Source organism: Rhinopithecus roxellana, chromosome 18 (genome assembly GCF_007565055.1).
Source record: "Rhinopithecus roxellana isolate Shanxi Qingling chromosome 18, ASM756505v1, whole genome shotgun sequence".
Taxonomy (NCBI): Eukaryota; Metazoa; Chordata; class Mammalia; order Primates; family Cercopithecidae; genus Rhinopithecus; species Rhinopithecus roxellana.
This window is the reverse complement of record NC_044566.1, coordinates 94,507,741-94,524,238: the sequence shown is the minus strand read 5'-3', so window position 1 is coordinate 94,524,238 and position 16,498 is coordinate 94,507,741.

The window sequence follows — 16,498 nt, the reverse complement described above, 5'->3', positions numbered from 1 at the left end:
GTAATGTACACGAAACCTTTCTGGAAGGTAAGGTGGGGGGGCCTGGGTCAGCCCCTGGACTGCACTTGCCTCAGCTCTTTGGGAGATGCTTCCTTTTCTGTGGTCCTCCTGACCAGCCCACCTCCTGTTGGTGAAGTTGTGGGGTTCTGGGGAATATCCTAGAATGGAGGTCTCAACATTCTCCTTCATAGCACCCTTAGTGCCTTAGTGACTTTTTTTCATAGCATCTGTGTGCCAAAGGAAATACCTAACAGGCCAATTAATTAAGAAAATAGAGGCTGGGTCTGGTGACTCACGCCCGTAATCCCAGCACTTTGGGAGGCCGAGGCAGGTGGATCACTTGAGGTCAGGAGTTCAAGACCAGCCTGGCCAACTTGGCAAAACCTCATCTCTACTAATAATACAAAAATTAGCTGGGCGTGGTGGCAGGCACCTGTAATCTCATCTACTTGGGAGACTGAGGCATGAGAATAGCTTGAACCCAGGAAGTGGAGGTTGTAGTGAGCCAAGATAGTGCCACTGCACTCCAGCCTGGATGACAGAATGAAACAGTGTCTCAGAAAAACAAAAACAAAAACAAAAAAAATTTAAGAAAATAGGTGCGAACAAATTAATATGGACTCCTGTCTTAGTAACTTAGTAGCCATTTGAAGAAATAATACTGTACATTTGAAAATTAGTTTCATTTTATTCTTAAATAACCACAACAACTGATGGGACATGTGTTCCTGTTGGACACTGCACAACTTCCCAACCTTTGAATCATAGTGGACACTGCCACCTTCATTTTTTGTTCCACACTGATTTTTTTGTGTTTTTAAATCACAGTAACTTCTACAAATATAAGCAACCACTTTGCAAATAATATGACACCACTGAAAAGAATATAGCATGATCTAATGTTAACCTGAGCTACCTGTCAGTATGGCATCTGACAGATGTTGAATCCCACTATATTTCCTAAAAAAAAAAAAAAAAAAAAAAAAAAAAAGGTAAAATATTGCATATGGCATCTCTGAATTCTCTGCAGTACCCAAGAGCACCTTGGGACAGAGTTTGAGAACCATGGGCTTAGGGAATTAAACAGTCACCAAGTTTGTGATTGTCCTGAATATAACTCCCTTGAAAACTGAGTAGAAACCCAAGCCAGAAGCCTATTGAGTCCAGGCTTTTGAATCTAAACCTTATCACTGGAAGTTCAGCTCTCTGCCCCTTAGGGTCCATGGTCTTATTCTTTCAGGGTAGTTCTCTGCCTCTGAATGAGTTGATAGAGGTGATAGGCAGGGTCAATCTGCCCCTGGTTCCCTGGATATACCCCAGGCCTGGAAATGGGGGAATTTATTACTCAGCCAGTAATTAGTACTCAGCAGGGGGAGGGAGGAGTCTTGTGCTAGATCCAAGGATCCTGGAGGATTAGGGTCATTTGATTCTCTGACTTCTTCAGAGTCCCAGGCAGGACCAGCTACATAATTTGCAAAATGAAAATGTGTGCCCTTGTTCAAAGTGTATTAATAGTTTAAAGACTATGAGAACAGAGCAGTAAACCAAGCATAGGGCCCTTCTAAGTGTGTGGCGATGTGCGACCACACAGGTCACACGCCCAGCCCTCCAGCCTGCTCCCAGGCTTACTTCCCAGGTGTTTACCTGCCTCTCTGACTAACTCTCACTTACTTCAACTTGGGAGGGTTCATACAGCTTTTGTATTCTGCAGGAAACATGCCTCTTCCAATTTGGGATTGTTGGGGCAGGCTGGAAGGTCCTCCCTCTGCAACATTCCATGGCTTTCATCCAAGACTGCATGGCTTCCTGATGTGCCAACTCGGCTGAAGCCTGTCTATTTCTTCTTGCAATGTACTAAAAGCCACAAAAGTAACCAGGACACTCAGCCTGGTTTTTTTAGACTAAGAGCTTCCTAAACACTGGGCTGTGTGGCACACCAGTATGGTGGCTGTCAATGCCCTGAGTCCCAGACAGCTGGGCAGTGCCCGAGGTATTGAAAGCCTCCAGGCCGATTGCCTCTGGCAGGGAGTACCTTCATCTATTTAGATCAGTGGTGCCTGACACAGACTGTGCTTCTTGATGTCAATGAGGAAGCACCATTGTAAAACTTCATTCTCCACACCTCCCAGATCCAAAGTCTATAAGTGACTTGGGTCCAAAGGCACAAGACGTACCTGACTCTGATTGGCCTGGGGTGGTGGGAGGGGACAAAATCATCTCTCCTGAATCCGGGGACAGAGGATGATTTTATTCAGGAAGGAGAGGATGGTATACCCTAAATAAAGTGATCCTGAACAGATAAGAGCCCCGTATCCACTGGAGTGGGGAAGTTGGGGATTTGGTCTATGAAGCCAGCTTCAAATCGAGGTTCACTGGCACCAAGCCTCATCAACTTCCCAGACTCAGAGATTTCTGCTGTCTTCCACTCAGCCTCATGCATACCATTTACCTAATCAATTTTCCTCTGGCGCCTTTCACTCCTGGTCCCAGTTTCTGTGTATTTATTTAATAGAGATGGGATCTTGCTCTATCACCCGGGCTAGACTGCAATGAAACAGTCATAGCACACTGTGACCTCGAACTCCTGGGCTTAAGCCATCCTCCCGCCTTAGCCTCCTGAGTGGCTGAAATTACAGGTGTTTGCCACCACACCTGGCCATGGTCTCAGTTTGTATGCTTGTCCAGACTTTTTCGGTTTCACAGATACCCTGTCAAAACTAACTTAGGCAGAAAGAGTAATTTATGGGCTCATGTAACAGGGAATTCTAGTATTTATAAATCAGTCACGGTCAAGTTTTAAGATGAAAATTGCAAGACGTGAAGCTGGCTTCTTACAAGTCCATCTAGGGATTCAAAGAAGGGAATCGGGACTCTGTGGGTTCCTATTTTGGCTCCCGGACTTCTGCTGGCATAACTATTAGGTGGGCTCCTTCCATATGGGAGCAAGACAGTTGCTGTCAGCCTTAGCCTTCATCATGCTAACAGGTTGAGAGCCTGGATTTAAAGGGAGATGTCTTTCATGATAGATCTGCCAAGAATTGCAGGGAGGGCTCTGATAGGCCTGGGGTGGTGGGAGGGGACAAAACCATCTCATCTGAATCCAGAAACTGAGGATAGTTTCTTCAGGAAGGAGGGGGTGGTACGCCCTCAATAAAGTGATACTGAGCAGATAAGAGCCCCGTGTCCACTGGAGTTGGTGAGCTGGGGGTTTGGTCTGCACAGCTGCTTAATCTGGCACTGAGGAAATCTTTATGAAGTTCAAGATCTTCTTACAGAGTTAAGAGTTAGAAGGGTAGCCAGCCTTTAGATCAGGGGCTGGCAAACTTTTTCCAGGAAAGCCAGAAAGTAAATATATTAGGCCTCAGGAACCTTGTGGTCTCTGCCCCAGTTACCCAACTCCACAGCGATATCCCTAAGCAGCCACAGACAATACCTACATGGTGAACATGGCTGTATTGTGATGAAACTTGATCTACACAGACAGGTGGCAGGCCAGATTTGTACCTGGGATCCATAGTTTCTTGACCTCTGACATAAGTGAGTGATTTTGGTAAACTGGGTGAGAGGTAAGAACCATAGAATAGAGTTCAAACGGGACAAGTTTAAGGGAGTAACACAAAGGAATAGAAAGAAACTACAGTCATTCTATGTGAATATGTAACACCGACAGAAAAAGATGAAGGAACCACCCTGGACTGTGGGCTGTAATACATAATTGTAGCTCAAGATAAAGGCAGGGTCCAAAATATGTCTATAACTGGTAAGAGCACAAAGAGGTGAACCTGTCTACGGAGGATTCAGGCCCTCCAGGAACATTGCCATGGACCTTAATGAAAAGGGGGTCATAGAAGATCATCTGTGAGGAATCATGAGCTCTGGAAGGTCAGGGTGCAAGTTCATATTTTTTCTTTGTGATCCCAACAGTGTTCCCACTATAAGAATATAAAAGAATCATTTAGAAAATACTTGTGTAAGAGAAACAAGAAATGGGGAAAGGATTCCCTATGTAATAAATGGTGCTGGGAAAATTGGCTAGCCATAAGTAGAAAGCTGAAACTGGATCCTTTCCTTACTTCTTATACGAAGATTAATTCAAGATGGATTAGAGACTTAAATGTTAGACCTAATACCATAAAAACCCTAGAAGAAAATCTAGGTAGTACCATTCAGGACATAGGCATGGGCAAGGACTTCATGTCTAAAACACCAAAAGCAACGGCAGCAAAAGCAAAAATTGACACATGGGATCTAATTAAACTAAAGAGTTTCTGCACAGCAAAAGAAACTACCATCAGAGTGAACAGGCAACCTACAGAATGGGAGAAAATTTTTGCAATCTACTCATCTGACAAAGGGCTAATATCCAGAATCTACAAAGAACTCAAACAAATATACAAGAAAAAAACAAACAACCCCATCAAAAAGTGGGCAAAGGATATGAACAGACATTTCTCAAAAGAAGACATTCATACAGCCAACAGACACATGAAAAAATGCTCATCATCACTCGCCATCAGAGAAATGCAAATCAAAACCACAATGAGATACCATCTCACACCAGTTAGAATGGCAATCATTAAAAAATCAGGAAACAACAGTTGTTGGAGAGGATGTGGAGAAATAGGAACACTTTTACACTGTTGGTGGGATCGTAAACTAGTTCAACCATTATGGAAAACAGTATGGCAATTCCTCAAGGATCTAGAACTAGATGTACCATATGACCCAGCCATCCCACTACTGGGTATATACCCAAAGGATTATAAATTATTCTACTACAAAGACACATGCACACGTGTGTTTATTGCGGCACTATTCACAATAGCAAAGACTTGGAATCAACCCAAATGTCCATCTGTGACAGACTGGATTAAGAAAATGTGGCACATATACACCATGGAATACTATGCAGCCATAAAAAAGGATGAGTTTGCGTCCTTTGTAGGGACATGGATGCAGCTGGAAACCATCGTTCTTAGCAAACTGTCACAAGAAGAGAAAACCAAACACCGCATGTTCTCACTCATAGGTGGGAACTGAACAATGAGATCACTTGGACTCGGGAAGGGGAACATCACACACTGGGGCCTATCATGGGGAGGGAGGAGGGGGGAGGGATTGCATTGGGAAGTTATACTTGATATAAATGATGAATTGATGGGTGCTGACGAGTTGATGGGTGCAGCACACCAACATGGCACAAATATACATATGTAACAAACCTGCACATTATGCACATGTACCCTAGAACTTAAAGTATAATTAAAAAAAAAAAAAAAAGAAAATACTTGTGTATAAGTCAGACACAGGCAAGCTTTAATAGAGAATACTGAGTTTTAATAATAGAATACATAAAATTCTATTATTTAGAAAATACTTAGGTCAAGCATGGTGGTGGCTCACACCTGTAATCCCAGCACTTTGGGAGGCTGAGATGGGAGGATCACTTGAGGTCAGGAGTTTGAGACCAGCCTGGGCAAGATGGTGAAACCTCTCTCTACTAAAAATACAAAAATTAGCCAGGCATGGTGGTACGTGCCTGTAATCCCAGCTACTCAGGAAGCTGAGGCAGGAGAATCGCTTGAACCCAGGAGGTGGCAGTTGCAGTGAGCTGAGATCACGCCACTGCACTCCAGCCTAGATGAAGTGAGACACTGTCTCAAGAAAACAAAAACAACAACAACAACAAAATGTAAAAATTGGCCAAGTGTGGTGGCATGTGCCTGTAGTCCCAGCTACTTGGGAGGCTGAGGTGGAAAGATCACCTGAGCCTGTGGAGGTCAAGGCTGCAGTGAGCCATGATCACACCACTGCACTCCAGCCTGAGTGACAGAGTGAAACACCCCCAACCAAAAAAAAAAAAGAAGCCGAGTGTAGTGCATAATGGTATGTGCCTGTAGTCCCAACTACTTGGAAGGCCGAGACAGAAGGATCCCTTGAGCCCAGGAGTTCCAGGATACAGTGAGCCATGATATCACACCACTGTACTGCAGCCTGGGTGACACAGAGAGACCCTGTCTCTTAAAAAAAAAAAAAAAAAAAAAAAAAAAAAAAAAAAAAAAAAAAAAAAAAGCTTAGACATATAGAGAAATCAGCTGGGCGTGTAATCCCAGCACTTTGGGAGGCCAACGCAGGCACATCAGTTGAGGCCAGGAGTTCGAGACCAGCCTGGCCAGCATGGCAAAACCTGTCACCACTAAAAATACAAAAAAATTAGCCAGGCGTGGTGGCACAGGCCTGTAGTCTCAGCTACGCTGGAGGCTGAGGCAGGAGAATTGCTTGAACCTGGGAGGTGGAGGTTGCAGTGAGCTGAGATTGTTCCCCTGCACTCCAGCCTGCGTGACAGAGGAAGAATCCGTCTCAAAAAAAAAAAAAAGAAAGGGAAATTGGCACTTATATACCACTGGTAGAAATATAAATTAGTATGATTTTCCTCGAGGAACCTTTAGTGAAACAAGAAAACCTTTCAAATATTCATACTTTTTAAATAAATTTTTATTTTGAGATATTATACTTAGGATATAATTACAACTACTTATAAATGTATATATGAAGATGAGATCATATTGCTGTTTATAAGAAAGAAAAATATAAAAATGCTTGAAATATACAATTATAACCATTTGGCTAAAAATTATGCTATAATCATAGAATGGTATAAATTCTATCTAGCAATTTTAAATTATTGTGCAAATTAATATTGACATACTTAAGTGTTGTGGGAAGTCAGGGACCCTGAACGGAGGGACCGGCTGAAGCCGTGGAAAAAGAACATAAATTGTGAAGATTTCATGGACACTTATCACTTCCCCAGTCAATACCCTTGTGATTTCCTATGCCTGTCTTTACTTTAATCTCTTAATCCTGTCATCTTTGTAAACTGAGGAGGATATATGTCACCTCAGGACCCTGCGATGATTGCGTTAACTGCACAAATTGTTTGTGGAGCATGTGTGTTTGAACAATATGAAATCTGGGCACCTTGAAAAAAGAACAGGATAACAGCAATCTTCAGGGAACAAGGCAGAGAAGACTTTGGAATTTGACTGCCGGTGAGTTGGATGGAACAGAGCCATATTTCTCTTCTTTCAAAAGCAAATAGGAGAAATATCGCTGAATTCTTTTTCTCAGCAAGGAACATCCCTGAGAAAGAGAATGCGCCCCTGAGGGTAGGCCTATGAATGGCCCGTGGGGGCGGTGTCTTTTATGGTGGAAGCCGAAGGGATGAAATAAGCCCTGGTCTCCTGCAGAGCTCCCAGGCTTATTAGGAGGAGGAAATTCCTGCCTAATAAATTTTGGTCAGACAGGTTGTCTGCTCTCAAACCCTGTCTCCTGATAAGATGTTACCAAAGACAAGGCATGCCGAAACTTCATTAGCAATTGTAATTTCACCCCATCTTGTGATCCTGTGATCTCGCCCTGCCTCCAAGTGCTTTGTGATGTTTTATTACCTTGTAAAGTATGTGATCTCTGTGACCCACACCCTATTCATGCACTCCCTCCCCTTTTGAAAATCGCTAATAAAAACTCGCTGGTTTTACGGCTCAGAGAGCATCATGGAACCTGCCGACATGTGATGTCTTCCCCGGATACCCGGCTTTAACATTTCTCTCTCTTGTACTCTTTCCCTTTATTTCTCAGACCAGCCGAGATGCTTAGGGAAATAGAAAAGAACCTACAGTTAAATATCAGGGGTGGGGCTCCCCCCATACTTATGAAAGATGTTGATGGTTCACATATGGATAAGCGAGAAAAGCAAGTGATTGGAAAGTATTTATATATGATAACATTTTTCATTCATGTATATGTAGAATTCTGCTTCTGGATATGGCTGACTAGTTTATTTCAGAACAATCCTGCCATTAAGAATGACTAGAAAAGCTAGGCGGAATAATTAATAAGGGAAAAATCCAAAACCCATTTGCTTGGAGTTATCAGAGAACTGGCAAGGCAAGTTGGAGAGCCAAGATCCAGAAGAGATGGAAGCTAAGAGAGGTAAGCCTGGCACCGGGTACTGCATCTCTCCTTGAGGCAATTGCTAATTTGGAAGACAACTGAGTGGCAAAAGGAAAAAACAGAGGTTTAGCACTTTGACAGGGCCAGGTGGGCACAGTTTGGGTTTCAGTGCCCTTTGTGGAAGAGAAGTTCTGGCAAACAATCCAGGCTTTTGATTGGGACCACAAAGCAGTCCATTCCTAGGGTAAGGGTGAATGGAAAATAGACTAACTCTCACGAGGAATGAAGTCCAGCTTCAGATAAGCTCAAAAAGTTAGATTAAGATCATATGTCCCTCGCCCACTTCTATTTATTTATTTATTTATGTATTTTAATTGAAACAGAATCTCCCAGGCTGCAGTGCAGTGGTGCAATCTTGGCTCACTGCAGCCTCTGCTACCTGGGTTCAAGCCATTCTCCTGCCTCAGACTCCCAAGTAGCTGGGACTATAGGTGAGTGCCACCATGCCCAGCTAATTTTTTTGTATTTTTAGTAGAGACGGGGTTTCGCCATGTTGGCCAGGCTGATCTCGAACTCCTGACCACAGGTGATCCGTCTGCTTTGGCCCCACAAAGTGCTAAGATTACAGGTGTGAGCCACAGTGCCCAGCCTCCCCTAGCCCACTTTATGCCCGAAGTAAACATAAATCCTCTCTGGAGGAAGATACCATCATCTAAAGTCTCAAACCATCTCTATAATTTTTCATACACAATGTGTGGTACTCAATAAAAAAATACTCCAGGCAAAGTAGAAAAGTAGAATAGAACTTACAAAATAAAATCAGGTATACAAGAAGACAACATTTGACAAAAGCCAGGAGAAGAAGCATACAGTGAGAACTGGCGCATAGGAGACATGGAAGTGCTAAGCAAGAAATTAGAATAAATATGACTAACACATTCAAGAGATTAAATGACAAGGTGGAGAATTTTGAGACAATTGGAAACTATAAAGAAGAGTTAAAATTCTGGCCAGGCGTGGTGGCGTGCAGTGAGCAGAGATCATGCCACTGAACTCCAGCCAGATGACAGGGCAAGACTCCGTCTCAAAAAAAAAAAATTCTACAAATGAAAATACAATAGCTCAATGTTAAAAAAAAAAAAAAGAAAGAAAAAAATACTAATAGATTTAAAAGCTGATTAGGCTGGGTGGGGTGGCTCACGCCTGTAATTCCAGCACTTTGGGAGGCCGAGGCTAGCAAATCACCTGAGGTCAGGAGTTGGAGACCACCCTGGCCAACATGGAGAAACCCCATCTCTACTAAACATACAAAAATTAGCCAGGCTTGGTGGCACATGCCTCTAGTACCAGCTACTCGGGAGGCTGAGGCAGGAGAATCACTTGAACCTGGAAGATGGAGGTTGCAGTGAGTCGAGATCACGCCACTGCACTCCAGCCTGGCTGACCAAGCAAGACTCTGTCTCAAAAAAACAAACAAAAAGAGCTGATTAGATACAACTGAAGAGAGATTTAACAAACAGAGAAATAGTGAGTGTGTGTTTGTGTGTATGCGTGTGTATGCACTGATGCTCGATATATAACGTTGAATAAAAGAAGGCAGATATAAAAGAATACTATAAATACCAAGGAGTACTGCATGGCTCTACTCACATAAAATTCAAAATCAGACAAAACTAGTCTATAGTGTCAGACATCCAGAGAATGGTTACATTTAGGAAAGACAAAGAGAATAAGGTGGGGGAATTATGGGGGGAGATATTTCTTGACCTAAGATATAGTTGGTTACACTATTGAATCCAGTTTGAGTTATTTATCAAGCTGTATTTCTTTCTGTGTTACATGTCAATAAAATACTTACTAATATATATGTGGGCTGGGGATGTGGTGGCCTATAATTTCAGCACCTTGGGAGGCCAAGGCAGGAGGATCACTTGAGCCCAGGGGTTTGAGACCAGCCTGAGCAAGGTGGTGAGGATCTGTCTCCACAAAAAATTAAAACATTTATCCAGGCGTGTTGGCGCACACCTGTAGTCCCAGCTACTCAGGAGGCTAATGTGGGAGGACTGCTTAAGCCCAGAATGTTGAAGCTGTAGTGAGCCAAGATGGCACCACTTGGTGCCAGGGCTACTGTACTCCAGCCTGGGCAACAGAAGGAGACCCTGTCTGAAAAAAATTTAAAAAGTAAAATAAAAAATGTATATACGCACATATAAATCTGAAAGGCTATTAATAGAGGTTATCTTTGAGCAGTATGGATAACTTTTTTCTTTTCTTTGTTTTTTTTCTACAGTAGTCATAGATTCTTTGTGAAAAAGGAAATTAAAAAAAAGAAAAAGATAGCCAGGTGCGGTGGCTCATGCCTATAATCCCAGCACTTTGGGAGGCCAAGGCGGGCAGACCACCTGAGGTCAGGAGTTCGAGAGCCTGACATGCAACATGGTGAAACCCTATCTCTGCCAAGAATACAAAAATTAGCTGGGCAAGGTGGTGGGCACCTGTAATCCCAACTACTTGGGAGGCTGAGGCAGGAGAATCGCTGGAACCCGGGAGGTGGAGGTTGCAGTGAGCCGAGATCGCGCCACTGCACTCCAGCCTGGGTGACAGAGTGAAACTCCATCTCTAAAAAGAAAAAGAAAAAAGAAAACAAAAGAAAAAGAAGAAAGTAAATGCTGACCAGTATTTATTTATTAAAATTCTTCTGATGCCAGAGTAAAAGGAAAAGGGATTTAGATTTGGTTTTAAAAAGAACCTCCTAGATCTAAATGCAATTAAACAGATAAAATCATGGATTCTTCTTCCTTGGATGCCTTTTAAAATAGCATCATTGTTATGTATGGTCTTCACTGAAGGTGTGGCTGTAAACCAGAGAACCTCTTAAGATTCATTTTGAATCTATGATCCTAGAGTTTTTGATATGAGAGAGAGATAGTCAAGGAAATTCTTTCATGGTAGGTTTATCTTAAAGCAGTGAGCTAGGGAGGGGCCGGGAAAAATATGTAATCATATCTTCACAGTCTGTAGAAGTCCCATAATTATAGACAAACTGTAACAAAGTAGAATAAATGCCATTCATGAACAATTATGAACTGAGTGTTGTCGTGAGTCAGACTGATCAGGAAACAAGGATCTGATGGTAAACAAAATGAAATCCATGTTCTCATGGAGGATATATTCTACTCTGAAACAAACAAATACATGGCACATCAAATGGTGATAAAGTGTGATGAAGAAAGCCAAAGCAGAATAAGAATAAAGAAGGACGGCGGGAGGGTTGTACAGGGTGAGCTAGTTTAGACAGGACAGACGGGGAAGGCCTCTGTGTTTTGGGATGTTTGGGTGGACTCCTGGATGAAGAGAAGAGTGATCCAAGTGGCTTTCTACCCTTGAGCAGTCCAGGAAGAGGGAGTGCGCCTGGAACATTTCTGAAGTCACCAGAAGGTGGGTCTGGGGCAGTGTGAGCAGGCGAGGGAGGAAGAGATGGGGTCACATAGAGCAGATCACTTAAGGGCCTGTGATCCACCCCAAGGCCTTTGAAATGATTTTTGGGAGATGGGAAGCTACTGGGGAGTTTGGAACAGAGGCAGGAGATGATCTGGCTGAAGTTTTGTTTTGTTTGTTTGTTTGTTTGTTTGTTTTTGAGACGGAGTCTCGCTCTGTCGCCCAGGCTGGAGTGCAGTGGCCGGATCTCAGCTCACTGCAAGCTCCGCCTCCCGGGTTTACGCCATTCTCCTGCCTCAGCCTCCCGAGTAGCTGGGACTACAGGCGCCTGCCACCTCGCCTGGCTAGTTTTTTGAATTTTTTAGTAGAGACGGGGTTTCACCATGTTAGCCAGGATGGTCTCGATCTCCTGACCTCGTGATCCGCCTGTCTCGGCCTCCCAAAGTGCTGGGATTACAGGCTTGAGCCACCGCGCCCGGCCTGGCTGAAGTTTTAAATGTATCGGGTTGGCTGCCCAGTGGAGAATTGATGGTGCCAGGGCTACTGTGGGGTAAGACCAGTGAGAAGCCCTTGCTCTTCTAGGTCTAGGTAGGATGTGATAGGGGACTGGACCACAAAGGCATTACAGGAATCGTGAAACGGAATATAATTCCAGATCTGTTTTGAAGGCAAAGACAATAGGATGTGATTGCTGGAGTAGATGTAGAGTATAAGAGAAAGATAAGAGTTGAGGATGATTCTAGAGTTTGGGGGGTGAGAAACTGGTAGATTGGAGATCTGATGCTCATTGAAATGGGATAGTGGCTGGGCGCAGTGGCTCAAGCCTGTAATCCCAGCACTTTGGGAGGCCGAGACGGGTGGATCACGAGGTCAGGAGATCGAGACCATCCTGGCAGACGAGGTGAAACCCCGTCTCTACTAAAAAATACAAAAACTAGCCGGGCGAGGTGGCGGGCGCCTGTAGTCCCAGCTACTCCGGAGGCTGAGGCAGGAGAATGGCGTAAACCCGGGAGGCAGAGCTTGCAGTGAGCTGAGATCTGGCCACTGCACTCCAGCCTGGGCGTCAGAGCGAGACTCTGTCTCAAAAAAAAAAAAAAAAAAAAAAAAAAAAAAAAAAGAAATGGGATAGTCTTGAGATGTGCAGTTTAGGGGTATTGGCTGTATTAGAATCTACTCACTTCTTTTATTACAGAGGAGGAAACAACTCAAAAGACAGGGCAGTAGAATGGATGAGGAATACCAGGCCCACTTTTTTTTTTTTTTTTGAGACAGATTCTTGCTCCGTCGCCCAGGCTGGAGTGCAGTGGTGTGACCTTGGCTCACTGCAACCTCTGCCTCCCAGGTTCAAGTGATTCTCCTGCCTCACTCTCTCAAGTAGCTGGAAATACAGGCGCATGCCACTAGCCTGGCTAATTTTTGTATTTTGAGTAGAGACAGGGTTTCACCATGTTGGCCAGGCTGGTCTCCAACTCCTGACCTCAGGTGATCCACCTGCCTCAGCCTCCCAAAGTCCTGGGATTAAAGGCATGAGCCATCGTGCTTGTCCCAGGCTCACATTTTGATAGCGCCTTTGCAAATTAGGCATACCACAGAAAGGCTTATAATCTTATCAGTGTTTTTTTGTAAACTTACAAAGCTTTTTTTTTTATGGCTAAATAGATAAAAGATAACATTTACCATGTTCGCCATGTTTAGCATTCAGTTCAGGGGCATCAGTACACTCACCTTGTTGCACTACAGTCCCCACCCTCCATCTCCAGAACTTTTGCATCTTCCCAAACTGAAACTTTGTGCCCATGAAACCCTAACTCGCCACCCACCTCCTGCCAGCCCCATAACCGCCATTCCTCTTTCTCTCTATGAATCTGATCACTCTGGGTACTACTCATGTAATCCTGTGAATTTTAAAAGGTATTCATTATTCATGTTGCTCAAATCACTTTTCTTTTGGCAATTGTTGCATTTTAACAGGGTTACAGTTAAGTCAAACCATAATCTGCATACCTGGAACCCGTTTTAGGTCATACGCATCCTTACTTCTGACCTTTCCTTTACCTCGCTTTACCTTTACTTTCCTAGAAGGCATCAATCCTGGGAACACTCCTTCTGGGAAGCTCCCCCTCACCTCTTGCACCTCCAATTAGGTATTCCTCCTTCAGTTTCCATAGCACCTCAGGGGCCTGCTATCATATTTCGTACCAAATATACTATATTATGATCATCTCTTTATTTTTCTGGCTCATCAGATAGACAGGTTCAATTATCTTTGTGTACCCAGTAGCTGACTCAGGATTTGACACTCAAGAAAATGTGGGAAAGGAAAGACGGTGGGCTGGGAGGAAAGGAAGACAGGAAAGATCTAGAATACAATGTCTCTCCATTACCTGAAGGTTATGGGATTGCAGTAGGGCCACCTTGCTTTGGTTTACTCCTGGTCCGTTAAGCCAGATGAGATGTAGGTGTATTCCAGAAATGTCCAATGTGATGAAATTGAAAATCATTATATGATAACTTCTGGAAGCATCCTAATATCTTCCCACTATTGTAATTGTATTAAGACTGGAATTATGGACCACAGCTGTCCAGTGAACTTTCTGAAATGATGGAAATGTTCTGTATCTGTGCTGCCAGCAGAGTAGCTGCCAACCATGAGTGGCTATTTGGATAGCTCAGTTATGGACTTTTAATATGGGAAGTCATATTTTCTAATGTCCTCACTTAACAGATGAAGAAACTCTGTCTTAAAGAAGCAGTGTTAGAGGCCGGGCGCGGTGGCTCAAGCCTGTAATCCCAGCACTTTGGGAGGCCGAGACAGGCGGATCACGAGGTCAGGAGATCGAGACCATCCTGGCAGACAAGGTGAAACCCCGTCTCTACTAAAAAATACAAAAAAAAAAACTAGCCGGGCAAGGTGGCGGGCGCCTGTAGTCCCAGCTACTCGGGAGGCTGAGGTAGGAGAATGGCGTGAACCCTGGAGGCAGAGCTTGCAGTGAGCTGAGATCGCGCCACTGCACTCCAGCCTGGGCGACAGAGGGAGACTCCATCTCAAAAAATAAAAAAAGAAGCAGTGTTAGGCCGGGCATGGTGGCTCATGCCTGTAATCCCAGAACTTTGGGAGGCTGAGATGGGTGGATCACTTGCAGTCAGGAGTTCGAGACCAGCCTGACCAACATAGTGAAACCCTGTTTCTACTAAAAATACAAAATTAGCTGGGTGTGGTGGCACTTGCCTATAATGTCAGCTACTTGGGAGGCTGAGGTAGAAGAATCACATGAACCCTGGAGGCGGAGGTTGCAGTGAGCCAAGATCACGCCACTGCACTCCAGCCTGGGCAACAAGAGTAAAACTCCATCTCAAAAAAAAAAAAAACAAAAAGAAAGAAAGGAAAGTTGGCCGAGCACAGTGGCTCACACCTGTAATCCCAGCACCACTTTGGGGGCCCAGGAGTTTGAGACCAACCTGGACAACATGGAGAAACCCCGTCTCTACAAAACAATATAAAAATTAGCCAGTTATGGCAGCACACACCTGTAGTCCCAGCTACTCAGCAGGCCGAGGTGGGAGGATCCCTTGAGCCTGGGAGGTGGAGGTTGCAGTGAGAGGAGATGGGAGATCATGCCACTGCATTCCAGCCTGGGTGACAGAGGGAGACCCTGTCTAAAAAAAAAAAAAAAGAAGCAGTGTTATTTGCCCAACTTCCTATGTCCTGATTTGGTCACTACTCATTCCTAACGTGACCTTTATGTTGAAATCCTCTTCTTCTGTAGAAATTTTGCATTTTCAGATAGCAGACCAAATGTAATCCTTACGGACTAGTAACAGGCATAAGCCACTTAACAAAAGACTGTAAGTGCAACTATATTTAGAAAAATATGATTTTCTCAATAAAGAATCTTAAAAGTTATGATGTTTGTAATAAATAATATGTCTCATCTGATGATTTTTCTTAAGTGGAATCGTTTATTGGTCTCAGAACTAGCTGCACATAACCTTACTCTAGTGGTAAAGTGAACGTCTGAACAAAGAATCCAATTTCTGAGACTTTGTATTCTCCCCCAGAGAATAATCAAGTGGGGACACATAAAATAACCGGAAAATGACTATGTGGAGTAAGTATCACTTCTGCTGTCAAAAGCACCTTCACATCTGTATAGCTTATGCCTTGGGGCAAAGGGGGCTGGAGTTGTATGCTTAGGTGACAGTGGTCGGGCAGGAACGGTGGAGGGCTGAGGGGATGATAGGACATTCTCCTATAATAATCAACACAGCTCTTGTGAACCTGCTGTGTACCAGGCCCCACAGCCTAGAGAACCTTCTTTGCAAAAGCTTAGACGAAGCTCTATTTCTCTTTGTACTTTCCTTGCATGTTCACCCAACAAATCTCCAACACTAGATGGACCAAACATTCACCTGTTGCATCCTGCCTTTGGGCAGCTGAGTAGCTGGGGTAAATCTCTCTGTGTGGCCCGCTGGCTATAGACTCCAGGTCACTAGTCTGCCTGTCTGTCTGTCTCTCTCTCTCTCACTATTTCTCTTGTTTTAGAAATGGGTTCTTGCTATGTTGCCCAGGCTGGTCTCAAACGCTTGGCCTCAGGCTATCCACCCGCCTTGGCCTCCCAAAGTGCTGGGATTATAGGCGTGAGCAGCCATGCCTGGCCAGGGTCACCAGTCTCAGATGGGCCCTAACTCTGCCTGCAGACACCTCTGCTGCCCTACGTGGTCATTCTTCCCATGCTCTTTACCGTCCAGCACTCCCACTTCCACCCGTCTCTGTCAGCCATGACCTTCACTCCTGCTCTCCCAAGAACAGAATCCATCAGAAGAGAGATCGTTCTGAATCTCACTACCACGTCTGTAAACCTATCGATGTTAGGCCGGGCTCGGTGGCTCACGCCGGTAATCTCAGCACTTTGGGGAGGCAGGTGGATCACGAGGTCAGGAGATCAAGACCATCCTGGCTAACACGGTGAAACCCAGTCTCTACTAAAAATACAAAAAATTAGCCGGGCGTGGTGGTGGGAGCCTGTAGTCCCAGCTACTCAGGAGGCTGAGGCAGGAGAATGGAGTGAACCCAGAGGTAAAGCTTGCAGTGAGCCGAGATCGT